At 35.0% G+C, this 15,756-nt stretch overlaps 1 long non-coding RNA gene across 2 annotated transcripts in view; it reads left to right on the forward strand.

Moving 5' to 3' along the window:
- The first annotated feature begins 7,691 nt into the window (after positions 1–7,691).
- The window catches only part of LOC119867010, a 74,925-nt gene continuing 66,860 nt past the window's right edge, over positions 7,692–15,756 (forward strand). For both annotated transcript variants that reach the window (XR_005381967.1, XR_005381968.1), the window contains exon 1: positions 7,692–7,995. This is a non-coding gene — a long non-coding RNA (uncharacterized LOC119867010). The remainder of the gene's footprint in view (positions 7,996–15,756) is intronic.

The following is a 15,756-nucleotide window of genomic DNA, read 5'->3' on the forward strand; positions in this document are numbered from 1 at the left end:
GCAGAGACATAGGCAGAGGGAAAAGCAGGCTCAGTGTAGGGAGCCAGATGTGGTACTCAATCTGGAGACTCCAGGGCCACGCCCTGAGCTGAAGGCAGACGCTAAATCACTGAGCCATCCAGGGATCCCCTAATTAGCTTTATAAAAGCTGTATCTCTAAATATAGTTACATTGGTGTTTAAGCTTCAACATGTATATTGTAGGACGACACACTTCGGTCTATAACACTCACTAAATTAATTGCACATATAACTCAGAATGGAGCTTTTTTGGTAAGTTGAAAAAGCATAATGAGTATAATAAATTTATGCATAAGACATATTTATTGAGTAGCTTCATTTTTTTTTTTTTTTTTGAGAGAGAGAGAGAGCACGAGCATGGGGAGGGGCATAGGGAGAGGAGAGACAATCTTAAGCAGGTCCATTCTCAGCACAGAGCCCCATGTGAGGCTCAATCTCATGACCCTGAGATCATGACTTGAGCCAAAATCAAGAGTCCACACTTAATCAACTGAGCCACCCAGTGCCCTTTATTGAGTAACTTCTAATTGTCGGGCATCCACTGTACTAGTCCTTAGAGGCATAACAGGAAAAAGAAAATGTACTTCCTGCACGCAGAAGTCCTGAGTAAGGCAATCACATACCATAGGGTGATAATGGCTGCCAGAGAAGCAGCACAGTGCTCTGTGAAGGCCCATCTAGGAACACTTAACCTAGATACTGGGCATTAGGGGAAGCTCCCTAAAGAAAATGTCACCGAGGTGAGATTTCAAAGATGAGAAAGAGTATATTCACAAAAACAAAAACAAAAAAAAAGTGTAGGTGTATGTGTGTCTTGGGGGTGGGAGTGTTGCTGAGCATACTAAGCAAATTCTCAGTGGCAAAGATAGTCTGGAGATTTGGGAAATCTGAAATAAGACAATCTCACTGAAGTCCAATCAAAAGGTCACTAGAAAGAAGGTTGGAAAGTTATGTTTTTTATATTTTCTCTAGATACCAATGGTATCCTCCAATGCCAATTGCTAGTTATGATAGCCAAATTTGACATTGGACATTGCCAAATATATCCTGGTTGAAAACCACTGTTCTAGAGTTAACTTGTTTCTTACTATGTATTTGAAAATTAGGAGGAAGGATAAAAGCATTTGCTTTCAGAAGACATAAGGATCAAAAACTGAATAGGTAAGGTTGGGCCATGTATAGTTTCAATTCCATAGATGTAGTTCTGACCTCTTCTTTTGAACTTAAAATAGTTTTCCAGTATTCTATTAAATCATATTAGCATCAAAGCATTGATGCTTTAGTCGGTTTCAGCAGCTGTAACAGACTACCATAGGCTAGATGGCTTATAAACAGCAGAAATTTATGTTCTCATAGTTCTGGATTCTGAAACTCCAAGAACGGCGTACTTGTGTGGTCAGGTTTTGGTGATGACCATCTTCCCAGTTGTAGATAGTCATTTTCTACTTGAGTCTTTACATGGCAAGAGAACTAGACAGCTGTCTAAGGTCTGTTTTTTTTAGGGCATTAATTTCTTTGAAGAAGGCTTTGCCCTCATGATCTTTCAAAGGCCCTACTTCCTAGTACTGTCACATTGGGGTAAGGATTCAGCACATGAAATTTGGACAGACAGAAACATTCAGTCCATAACATGATTTGCCAACCCTGACTTAGAACATTGAAAAAAATATAGTAGACACTTAGTTAACACGTGAGTGTTAAAAACTTAATTGAAAAAATTGGTGATCCATTCTGTTTTGACTTTGAGCAACTCTGATGGACATTATTTTTATAATTGGCTTTTTGTTCATATCTAATTTTAAAAATTAATAACAATTGCCAAGTTTCAGTCAATGCTTTCTTTGTTATCAATTAACATAATGGGATTATTTTCTCCTTCAATTTATCAATGTACTTAATTGTGTTGAAATATTTTTTATGTTTAACAACTTTGTATTATTTTAATAAAATATACTTTTCTTTTCTATATTGCTCCTTTAGAATGTTAACAAATTTAACTTGTTAAATTTAATAGTGCTGATTTTGTTAGTATTTTTATTTTTGTGTTCTCTTATTAACCAACATTTTCTCCTGAAATTCATGGATGATTATGTTTATATTTTTTAACTGTATTGAGTATAAATCTAGTCAGCTCCATGACTTTTCAAATGTGTTTTGAAAACAAATTTTGAAAAAAAAAATTTAAGTAGGCTCCACACCCATCATGGAGCCCAGTGTGAAGTTTGAACTCATAGCCCTGAAATCAAGACCTGAGCTGAGATCAAGAGTCTGGTTTTTTTTTTTTTAAGATTTTATTTATTTATTCATGAGAGACACACACACACACACACACACAGACTCAGGCAGAGGGAGAAGCAGTCTCCATGCAGGCAGCCCGATGTGGGACTCGATCTCGAGTCTCCAGGATCAGGCCCTGGGCTGAAGTCGGTGCTAAACCGCTGAGCCACCTAGGCTGCCTAAGAGTCTAATTCTTAATCAACTGAGCCACTTAGTTACCCTTAGAAAAGGTATTTCTAATATAGCTAAAATGGGGTATAAAAAAATCCAGAGATAAATGTGTTCATTGGACATATTCAGTAATGAAATTATCAGTTTATTTCAATGTCACAAAAATTAGCATACATTTGAGAACCTATTATGTAGCAGATACTCAGAAGGAGATCAAAATACATATTAAGCATCAGATCAATGTAGAGAAGCAGAGTTTGTGTTACACAAATCTAACGATGAGATCTCAATCTTATGCTCAACCCACTTCTCTAGAATGAAATTTTTCTCTTTTCAAAACTTAGTTATTACCACATATACCTTTCATTTTGTTTAATCCTCTTAAGTGATATCTCAAACATGAATAATACATATTCTGTTCTAAGGGAATTTCTAGGGAAGTATCTAACCTATGGAAAACTTATTTTCTTTTTGATTGAACTAATTAATTAAATATGAAATTCATTAATGAACTATTAGCTACTTAATATAATTATTTTACATCCTTTTAAGTAATTCAGTAAGTAATTTCTTCGATATATCAGATAAATTGTCCTGATTTGGGGCTCAAAAAATCTAATCACTGATGCATCAGTAGGACCATCAGGTAGTAAAAGGAGTCCAATATGCAAACCATCAGAATTTTTGTAATGTAGAGCTCAAACAACATAACTAATTCAAATGTTAGAGCTGAGATACATGAGATGAGTACAGATCAACAGGTCTGTTAAAAACATCCTCATGATTTAAGGATTATACTTATATTACAGTGACCCCTACATTTTCTCTGTTAATATACTGAAAGTATTATTTAAAGAATGGCACAAAGCTGCATGCTTACAGCTGCTTCTTTGATTAAATTAAACATTATTAGACCTTCTGCCTTATGCTTATAACTGAAACATAGCCCAACACGAGAGCCAGATCCAGCAAAATTATGCCTCTGCATGAAAGACAAAAAATGAGACATTTCGACAGCTCTGGAACATTGCATTTCATGGGGCCCCGTGCACAGCTAGGTAGCACAGGTGTTTTTGTAATTGCAATACAATAGGAAAATTTGGTGCTCAATAGCCTTCAAACCCTCTACTCTTGTGTGCGATGTGATGTGAAGATCATATGTCAGGGCTGCCTGCTTTTTCTGTGATGGGATGTCATTATGTGAAATGCAATTGAAAATATTTTGGAGCTCTGGCTTTCCAAAACTAGATTAAAGTTATAAATTTGGATTCTGTCTATGTCTCCACAGTTTCGGTAGGTCTGCAATTGTGACCTTAGACATATAGAAAACATATTTTAAAAGCCTTTGTTAATAGAAGCTTACATTGTGACTAATATCTTCCTTTCTCTTATTGTAATGCTGCACCCAGACTCTGCTACCTCCCAAGACAGCCTGCAATAATTACCTTCAACAATGTGCTTTATAACGTGAAAAGAATTCTGGTGATTTTTAAAATGTTTTTCTTGCCAGAATTGTGCCAATTTCAAGTTTGAATTCCTAAACTCCCTCTCACTGAAACAGGAGACAGAGGAGATAGCAGCTTAGGTGCAAAATAGGATTAAGTATGTATCCACCTAAAGCCATACCATATTCAAATTTTGAAAAAGAATGTTTGATATTAGAAGATGTTTTGTTGAAGAGATTTGCAAGTTTAATTTTTGAAATCACAATGAAATTGACTAAGCGATAATTTAATGCAGAACCATGAGCTCTTAACTGAATCTTTAATAAAAATCATTCTGTCTTTCAAAGTTTGCCCATCATAATAGGACATGGCAAGATATTTCTTTTTAATTATAGAGTGCAAAAGTTAAGTTGTGTTAATAACTGGCTTATCCAAAGTGAGAACTCAGAAATAGTGTTTCAGGCTGGCGCACCGATTGAAAATAGGAGAAAAATCTCGGAAGAGAAACAGAGGGAGGGAGGGTAATCCCCCAAATCTGCAAGTAAATTATGCACAAATACTTGGAAAATCATTAAACCATGCTCATATGGTGGACATGCCAAGTAGCCATGTGAGGCTTTGCAGGGCTCCTGAATGATGATGCTAAGGACCTCTACACTTAAAATGATCTACTGGGTATTCCTAAGTATTTCTTTTCTTGCAAAATGGTATAAAATTGATACTTCTTTTTTACTTTCTTTTCTGTTTTATTTTACATCATATTTGAAAGAAAATTAATATTTTCAAAGTTATGGTTATCACTATCTTTATCATAATCAACAAAACTACATGAGATAACATACCAGGCACTAAAAAATGAGATTTTCCTGAACTTTCTGCTAGATATTGATAACTCATATTTTGCAAACCTTCCATATAGTGAGATATCAACAGGTATTTGTTGAATAATTGAGCTAATGACCTGACTAGGGCTTTGGAAATGACCCAATAAATATGAACAAGTTAAGATCTCACTTCCCTTCCATATTTCACTCACCTATTATTTCAGTAACTAATCATTTCCCCAACACCGCTGGTGGTCTTGATCACCGACTCTGAAACAGAAGATGAAAGAATCTCTGAATAAAGGAGGCAAGCAGGAAATTGCCAGGCGGTCAACATAGCCAATGTTTAATATCCTAACCCTCTTCATAATGGATCGTACTCTACAGTGTGACTATTTGTACATCCACAAGACAAATACTTCTTTCCCTTTCCTGTCAACTCAGAAACCGAGAGCTTACTTATCTTCAGAAGCTTTATATAAGCCTCTTCTCCAGCCCAAACATCAAAATAACATTTTTTTTCTTTTTGGCACGCATTCAGATTAAAAAACAAAAACAAAACTCTCCAGATAGCCAATTCTCAGATGTCATCAATAAACAGGTAGTAGGGAACTAAGTATAAGTTTTGAACTATTAAAACAGGAAATACCATTTGATGTTAAGAATTATGTAATTGATAACTTTATGATTTGTTTTAAACATATTGATATCAAATCAGCATAGACTGGAATATTTTACACTTCTATACATATCATGGTTACTATTTAGCAACTGTCAGCACCCTGTAAGAATAACCAGACAGTGTTATAATCATATGGAGAATAGCAAGTAGCAAATAATTGATTTTTCCAACTGATACCAAATTTGTAAGGGTCTATCATTTGCCACATTGTTTTTCTCTTATTTTACATTCTTTAAGTCATTATTGCATCTACTCTTAAAGTTTGAGCTAACATGGAAAGTAAAAGTGGGACATTGACGACATAAAGATTTTACTTTAATGTTTCATAAAAAATTGACCTTGGACTTTTACTTGCATATGTCTTATTACAGTGGTTCCTTTGTTTTTCATAGTCCAGTGAATTTTTGTATTCACCAAACTGAAGTAATCAAAATCTGGACAACAGAAAGATTATGAAGAAATCCTAGAAGTTGGATCAGAGATAAAGTTTTTCCTTAAAATCTGAGGGAGATACATGTTCTGTTACTACCACATTAAAAGAGGATTTTATTTTTTCTGGAGCACTCTGTTCTTTAAGATGACATCCACCAAATCTGGCATATACTTATCCTATTTCCAGCAAAGGATAAAGCTGTTTTTTCTCTTTTTCTTACTCTATTCAAAGCAGAAATGATTGACATTGTGCTTTTTTTGCCTCCTTTGGATTTCTTATTGAGGGGTGGTTCAGGTTTCAACATATTCTTCTACTAAAAAAAAATTTAAACATTTTTTCTAGACAAAGTGATATTATCAGGGGTCTGTGGACATGTTTTTTGGTTCTTCTTTATTGTAAATACAAAAGCTTATTTTGTGAACAGACCCTATATCTTTCTTAATTAGAAGAGCAATGGAGGTGATCACTTAATCATATTTGTTTCCCATTGAGGACAGATGGAGTTTGAGGGAATCTCGGGGCCTAAATAGGGGACTTTGCTCTTTCCTTGCCATCTGAATGCTCAGATTGTATGTTGGCATTTATTAAATTTATCTCTAGATGTTAGACTTGATTTCAAGTTTGAGGAAGCCTTATTATCATTCTGGTACTTCCTACCATTTCTTTTTATTAAGAAATCTTATTTTTGTGCATGTTGCTTATGAATAATAAAAAAATCTTTACATTTATCTTTTCTAGCACTTTTCAGATGTCATTTAACTGAATCAATGTTACATGCATATTTGTCTCTTCCTAAACATTACGTTAAAATTAGAAATACCATTAAAAATATGGTAATGCTTGTGGTGTGATGAGGCAGTGAAATTGAATTATACATTCTTTTTAATTACTTTCATACAACCTGCCTTAATGTCTTATGCATAGATTATTTAGTTATGCCTGAGTTTATTTTGAATACCTTCATCTCACTAACATCATCAGAGAGCTGTCACTTTTCTACTCTTTCTTCTGGAGAATCAAAATGCTAGGGATGCCTGGGTGGCTCAGCAGTTAAGCATCTGCCTTCAGCTCAGGGAGTGATCCTGGAGCCCCAGGATTGAGTCCCATATCGGGCTCCTGCATGGGGCCTGCTTCTCCCTCTGCCTGTGTCTCTGCTTCTCTCTCTGTGTCTGTCTTGAATAAATAAATAAAATCTTTAAAAAAAATAATCAAAATGCTAAATGCAAAAGTCACTGTACTCCTTTGTAAAAGCTAGCTTTGTCGATCTGATTTGTATACAAGCTATTCTTCATAATCTAAAAGTTTAAACATCTTCTAAGAAGATTCTGGCATTAGCTGGGAACTAATTTATTGTTGGTAGATTAGAAAAATATTTTTAATATTTATATTAACTTTCCTACCTATTTCTTAGGTTTTGGCATGAAATACACATTTTTGTAGGTCAAAAGTTGTCAACTATGGTTATTTCAAGTGTTTTGAGCTAAAATTATCTTGGAGGCACATGTAATTCTGTTAGGTCTTAATGAGTATGTATATTTATCTTATTTCATGTCTTTAAGAGAATTCCTATTTTGTTATTTCTTGCCTCAAAAATTAGGTCTGTAACTTATTGGAAGTTGGGGAAAAATCATTTTGCCCTCTATCAGCAAGGTCTCCAAAATATCTGATAGGTGGATATTTCCACACACACACACAAAAAATCAATTAATGACTTATCCAAATTTCTAGATGAGATATCATATTTTGTGCCATTTATTTTAACAATTCCAGTTCTAGCTATTATGACATGGAACAAGGGTAGAACTCTCCTACATTGAGCACATATTTAGAAACCAGTTCTATAACTGTTAAATGCAACACTGCTGATTGAAGAACATTTATATGGGTCAGAAGACTTTAAGTTAATCAGAGTAATGAGTTCATGATTATCTTTTGCAGGATAGTTTATTTAGGTAACTTTTTTTATATGGCTCTGATTTCTAAAGCTCAAAGCATTCAATTCATATAGTTTCTTAAATGCATACATTAAAGATCAAGAACTAAAGATTTCTGGTTTCACATGTAAGGAGTTCAGAAGTGATTATTCCATCCTAATGAGTAAATGGACTGAAAAATCACAACTCTTCTTGGATCCATAAGAAAGGTAAGGATACCATAGCCAACTATTTTCCCCAAGATTGGAGACACAGATAGACAAATACTGGAAGGCATGGCTTAGTGAAGCTGAGAACCAGAAGCAGAAAATTGTGTGAACCAGTGCTGGTAAGGAAAAAATGAACCCTAACTGATGAAGTGTTGGAGGCTTAGTGTCTACAGCTCTCAGAGATGCAAAGCATGAGTATAATAAGTATAATGCTTCTAAGAGAAGCTGTTATCAGGTATATACTATTAAAATATTAACACAAAACTATGTTCCCACAACCAAAGCAGATGCATTTAGGAGAAGATTTCTCATCAAAATGTTCATATGAACAATCTTCCCCTCCACTGCCAACTTAATAATAAGTCTGCTGAATACTCCCCAGAGGTATATATACCCAAAGTGCCTATTTTATTTTAAATATATTCAGGGGAATCCCTGGGTGGCTCAGCAGTTTAGCACCTGCCTTCAGCCCAGGGCGTGATCCTGGAGTCCTGGGATCGAGTCCCACATCGGCTCCCTGCATGGAGCCTGCTTCTCCCTCTGCCTGTGTCTCTGCCTCTCTCTCTGTGTCTCTCATTAATAAATAAATAAAATCTTTAAATATATATATTCAGTTATTTATGAATTGGTTAATTTACTAGCTCTACTTTTTTTATCATTCATTGTTGTCTCAAAATACCTAAGAAACTTGGAAGTTGTGAAATAATGAACTTTGTCCACAATACACATAGGTACTTAACAAAAAAATGCACATATAGAACTCTAGTTATAATTCAAAACGATCTTTTAGATACAGAAGTAGTAGTAATCAACTCTCCCTTTGCCCATCCTTTTCTTCATTCTCCACCTCCCAATGACTAAATACAGAAATGCATTTGGCTCCAGGAGATGGTTTAACAAAGGTCAATCCCAGAAGACAGTTCTTCCTATAAATTAACCAAAATGACCATTATAAATAATTTATTTTATTATCTGTATCTTTCACATACTTTTAGAACTTAGGATTTTTTAATAGTTAGACCATGGGAGCTCTTTTACATTTCCTCCCCACACCATGACCTAGGGAACAGCTAGAATGCTACTTTAAGAGATCAAGTTTCACAATTCCATTCCCCAAACACAAAAATTTCAATAAATTCACAGAAAAAAAAAATGAGAGAGCTATTTCATATTCTCTACATTCTCTATACTGTGTACTTCGAGACATCTAGGAAGATGAGTTGTTGCAAATAAGAACTGCAATCTATCCACTACACACACAGATACATTGAATAAATTGCACACATAAAATAGAGGCTATAATCTGAATGTCTTTTAAGTAGGAGCATTCTAGACTAGAACTTTTACTTTTCTGCTTGACAACTCAGTGGATAACTGAAAGTGTCACTGTTTGGAGATGATTTTAACAATTTCTCTTCTACATGCCATTTTCAGAAAATAATCTTTCCTATGAATTTTAACATAAAACATATTAAGTTTTTAATTCTACTTTTCTCATATTCTGGCAAACTCATTGACATGTGGAAAGATTAAATGTTGTAAACTTATTCATTTATCCATCATATTTTGGGGGTAAGTCATAGACAGAATATGACCACCAGTTGACTCATGAGCTGGACCCAGGCAATTAGAAGCTCTTCACCTTACCTTCTGTCCTTGGAATGTATGTTATGCTCACCCTTTCAACAGTGGGAGCTCATTTCAGGGGTGTAACCTTCAGAGATTAAGGTGTTGTTGAGATCACATGGCCTGAATATGTATCTGAACTCAGTTAAGGCCTCTTTGCAGACTTTGAAGATTTGGCAGGTGGGTATAGAGATTGATTTGTCTTGTGGTCACCCAAGACAAGCTTCATATGTAAGTTATCTTGGTTATTAAAGCTGTCATTTCCCAACCTGGAATGGTCACCTGCTCATTTCTTCAGTCTCTCCTTGCCCTCCATGTATGAAAGCTAGTTTCAGACTTGACCCAGGGAACTCTCAAGGTCAGGAACAAATACACATCTGCACATGGTATATGCAGCAAAGTAAAACAAAATGCACAGAGCAAAGGGAATAATGGTTAGTCTTGTCTCTACTACAAACACACAGGAAGACAGCACTTTTCACTTCTTTCCCCTTCCTCCTTCCTAACCAGTAGAAACACAATGTAGTACTTCTCAATGAGGTGGTTTGGCTGCTCCACTTTACACAACAACAACAACTGCCAGTATGTTATAGGAACTTTAATAAAAAAGATACTGAAAAAAAACATTTTATAATCTCTACTTTTAATTCAACAGGAACTCAGATCATCCTGAAACACTATTTCAAAAAATAGTAAGCATTATCAACTATATATCCATAGTGAAGAATAATATGCACACACAGAACAATGGTTATAATGCAAAAATGTCTTTCAATTTTGGCCTAGCAATTCATGGCCTAACAATTTCATTTCCAAAAATCATATTAAGGAGACATTTGTTGTGTGTATATGTGTCTATATGTTTTAAGGACATTTACAATGTGATTTTCTAGCTCAACATTATCATATGCTAGCAATCTGCTTACTTCTAGACAGCCTAGATACAGCAAAATAGGTTTATTTTGCAAAGATTCCAGGAAGATTTGAGAACAGCTTTTCATATGTACACTAGCCTTCTATAAATGTAAGAAAAATCTTCATAAAGTGTGGTGGGCACTTCTTATGTGATAGATGCCGAGTATTATTTTACACTTTTTTCCAATATCAAGGTCAGATAGAAGGAAAATCACACATAGGTAAGTTGCTGAACACTGCATCCATTTCCTCTGGGAAACTGCTGGGCTTGCCTGGACAGATGGAGACTCTTCCAGTTAGGACACAGTAGTGACCCAAGGTCTCAGATCTGCATGACTCCAGGGCTTAAAGCTGATGTGCTGGAGCTGTGAACCACTTGCTATGCACCTGTCTTCTTAAGTTGTGGAGAACCCTTGGAAATTGACTTTGTTAGAGGGGCGCTCATTCTTTCTACCCAGATCTGGAAGAGTCTCCACAGTCATTACAACTGCCATCAGCTCATGGGATGAGAATGGGATGCTGTTGCTGCCTCAGGCCCTGGGTATATGGAATTTTGACTTTCCTCAGGACCAAGCCATGCCTGTGCCACCCTCATCTCTGGCACTCACCCAATCCATCCAGAGTGTCCTCCTCATCTCTCTGTCTAAAGTCTTCATGCCCTGCTTCACACTACTTTCTCCAGTTAAATCTGAATTAACTTGGCAACTCTATCCTGTAGAAAGAGAGGCTGCCTTTTATTTTATCATTAATTTTTGTATTTTTTTTATTTTTTTATTTATTTATGATAGTCACAGAGAGAGAGAGAGAGAGAGGCAGAGACACAGGCAGAGGGAGAAGCAGGCTCCATGCACCGGGATCCCGACGTGGGATTCGATCCCGGGTCTCCAGGATTGCGCCCTGGGCCAAAGGCAGGCGCTAAACTGCTGCGCCACCCAGGGATCCCTAATTTTTACATTGGTGTACAATCTGCATAGCATAGGATTCACCTTTTTAAAATGCATAATTCAGTTGGTTCACAATGTTATGCAATCATTACTACTAACTCCAGAGTAGTTTCATCACCTTAAGAAACCCATACTTAACAGCTTTCATTCCCTCATTTTCCTCTCCTCCCAGACCCTTGCAACCACTCATTTACTTTCTATGGATTTTATTCTAAATATTTCATATAAATGGGCTCATATAAATGGGCCTTTTGTGTCTAGCTCCTTTCACTTACTTAGCTTATAATGGCTTCAATGTTCATCTATGCTGGTGTGTATCAGTATCCCATTACTTTTCATGGCTACATAAATTATAGTATTGTTTGCTATACCGTATTTTGTTCATCCAATCAGTTGATGGATATTTATGTCATTTCCACTGTTTTGCTAGCATCAGTAATGCTGCTGTAGCACTAGTGTACACATTTTATGTGGCATGGTTTTCTTGCACATATAAAATAATGTAGAATTTCTGAGTCATGTGGTAACTCCATGTTTAGCTTGCTGAGTAATTGCCCAACTGTTTTCCCTGGAGTTTGCTCCATTTTACATTTTATGAGTATTTCTATTTCTCTACTATCTTATCAAGACTTGCTGTTGTCTCATCTTTTTTATTACAGCTGCCCTACTGACTGTGAACTGGTGTCTGCAGTTCTGGGTTTGCATTCTCTTAATGACTAAAGATTATCTATCTATCTATCTATCTATCTATCTATCTATCTATCATCTATCATCTATCTATCTATCGTCTATCTATCATCTATATCTATCTATATCATACATATAAAATGTTTATTCAGATTTATGGTCTCTTTTAAAGAATTATATAATTTGAATAGACATTTCTTCAAAGAAGAAATACAGATGGCTAATAAGCACACATAAGATGCCTGAGATCACTGGTCATTAAGTATCCAGAAGTACATAAAGAACTCTTGCAAACTCAACAATGAAAGAACAAAAACTGAATTGTCTTTGCTGTTAAGCTGTGAAAGTTATTTTTGTGTTCTTGATAGAGGACCCTTATTAGATATATGATTTGCAAATATATTTTCCCATTATACAGATTGCCTTTTCAAACACAATAGTGTTTTTTTTAAACATTTTTTTTTCTTTTAGTTTTGATAGTCAATTTTTTTTTCTTTCTTCCTTGCTTTTGGTGTCATGTAAAAGAAATTATTGCCTAATCCCACATAGCAAAGATTTGCAGATATGTTTTCTCCTAAAAGTATTATAGTTTTATCTCTTATATTTAGATCTTTGAATGATTTTGAGTTACTTTTTGTATATGGTGTGAGGTAGAAGTCTATCTTCATTCTGTTGTATTTTGATATTCAGGTTCCCTCGTACCATTTGATAAGAAGACAGTTTTTCCCGTATTGTACTGTCTTGGCACCCTCATAGAAAATCAATTAGCCGTAAATCATTGTGTTTAAAAACACTCCGTTCATTTCAAATGATTTAATACGTCTATCCTTATGCCACTACCACATAATCTGAATGACAGTAGCTTTGTATTAAGTTTTAAAATTGGTGTGTGTGAGTCTTCTAACTTTGTTCTGCTTTAAGCTTGTTTTGACTATTCTGGTTCCTTTAATTTCCATACGCATTTTAAGATTAGCTTGCCAATTACTGCGAAAAAAAAAAAAAAAAAACAACCTTAGATTTTATAGAACTGGTATTTAACCTGTAGACCAATTTGGGAGTATTGCCATCAGCTTAACAACATTAAACCTCCCAATACATGAACACAAGGTATCTGTTGTTTACATAGGTCTTCTCTAATTTCCCTCAATAATTATTTTTTGTAGTTTTCACTGTACAAATATTGAATTTTTTTGTTCAGTTAATTTTTAAGTATTTTAGGGCAGCCCGGTGGCGCAGCGGTTTAGCACTGGCCTGCAGCCCAGGGTGTGATCCTGGGGACCCAGGATCGAGTCCCACATCGGGATCCCTGCATGGAGCCTGCTTCTCCCTCTGCCTGTGTCTCTGCCTCTCTCTCTGTGTGTGTGTGTCTCTCATGAATAAATAAATAAAATCTTTAAAAAAATTTTTTTTAAGTATTTTATTTGTTAAAATGTAAATACTTCCTAAATTCCTTCCTGAATCGTCTGTTGCTAGTATACTCACATACAACTAATTATTGTATATTAATGTATCCTGTAACTTTGCTGAATGCATTTAGTCCTTGTGTGTGTGTGTGTGTATTTTCCTAATTTTCTAAATACAAGATCATGTCATCTGCAAATAAAGTTCTACATTTTTCTTTCCAAGCTGGAGATCTTTTACTTCAACTTCTTGCCTAAGTGATCTGGATATAACCTCAATACTGAGTAAAATCGGCAAAAGCACACATTTTTGTCTAGTTCTTGATCTTGGGGGAAAGTCTGAATATTTTACAATTAAGTATGATGTTAGCAGTGGACTTTTGTAGATTCTCTTTATCAAGGTAAGGGAGTCTTCTGTTCTTAGTTTGTTAAATGTTTTTTATTATAAAGAGGTCTTGGATGTTGTTGATTTCTATTCTTACATCTACTAAGATGATCAAGCATTTTTTCCCACTCCCATATTCTATTAATATAATGTATTACATTGATTAATTCTTGTATTTTTGAACCAATGGTACATTCCTGGGATAAACCTCACTTGGTCGTTACATATAATCCTTCTTAAATGTTGCTGGATTTGGTTTGCTAGTATTTTGTTAGAGACTTTTGTGTTTATATCCATAAGGGATATTGCTCTATACTATTCTTTTCTTGTGATGTCTTAGGATGATTTTGGTATCAGAGTAATTATGGGCTGGTAGAATGAGTCGAGAAACATTCCTTCTATTTTTGGGGGTGCGGTAAGCATTTGTGAAGGATTGGTGTTAGTTCTATAAACATTTGGTAGAATTTACAAGTGAAACCACCTGGGTTTGGTTTTCTTCTATGGGAAATTTTTTTAAATTGCTAATTTAATCTTTTTTATTTCTTAGTGGTCTGTTCAGATTTTCTATTTGTTCTTGAGTCAGCTTTGGTAGTATGTATCTTTTCAGGAATTTGTCCATTCATCTAATTTATTCTGTTTTAGCCACACAGTTGTTCATGAAATTATATTATAATCCTTTTTCTTTTTTAAGATTTAATTTACTTATTCATGAGACACACACACACACACACACACACACACACAGAGGCAGACGGAGAAGCAGGCTCCATGCAGGGAGCCCGACATGGGACTCAATCCCGGGTGTCCAGGATCAGGCCCCGGGCTGAAGGCGGCACTAAAAGGCTGAGTCACCTGGGCTGCCCCTAATCCTTTTTATATCTGTAAATAAAGTCAGTAACAATATTCCCTTTTTCATTCCTTATTTAATAAATTGAGTTGTCTATTTCTTAGTTCAGTTACATGTTTACCAGATGTGTTGATCTTTACAAAGAATGAGATTTGTTTTTTAATATTCTCTATTAATTTTCTATTCTTGATATCATTTATTATTTTTTTCTTTCTGCTTGCTTTGAGTCTTTCTTTTTTTTTTTCTCTCTCCAGCTTTTTAAGGAAGAAGTTTAGGTAATTGACTGTATATTTTTCTTTCTCTTCTTACAAGTATTTGTAGTTACTAATTTCCTTTTAAGCACTGCTCCATCAGGGTTCTATAAATTTTGATATATTGTGGGGTTTTTTTTCTACCATCATGAAGTGTTTTTCAAATTCATTTTTGATTTCTTCTTTGATCCATTATTTTGGAGTATTTTGTATAATCTTCACATATCTGAATTTGACAATGTTTTATTATTGATTACTAATTGCATCCTCTGTGGTCAGAATACACACTATATATGATTTCCAGTTCTGTTAAATTTATGTGATTTGTTTTATGACCTTGCATATGATCTATTCTATAGAAACTTCCATGTGTACTTGAGGAAATGTTGTTATGTTATGTTGGTACACTTGATGGTGTTCCATATGTCTCTGAGTCTCTTCTCTTTTTTCTTCCTTCTTTCTTCTTTTTTTTTTTTTCTGTTCCTCTGCCTGAATAATCTCAATTGACCTATTTTCAAGTTGACTGATTAACTTTTTATCTGCTCAAATCTGATGTTGAGCTCTGTTTGTCTTTCTATAATTTCTCTTTATCAATATTCTCTATTTGAGAAGACATCATCTTCATATTTTGTCAGTCCTCTAGATCTAATGCACTTTAGTTCTTTGAACACATTTTAAACAGCTGACGTAAAGTCCTTGTTTAGGT

Source organism: Canis lupus, chromosome 31 (genome assembly GCF_011100685.1).
Source record: "Canis lupus familiaris isolate Mischka breed German Shepherd chromosome 31, alternate assembly UU_Cfam_GSD_1.0, whole genome shotgun sequence".
NCBI lineage: Eukaryota > Metazoa > Chordata > Mammalia > Carnivora > Canidae > Canis > Canis lupus.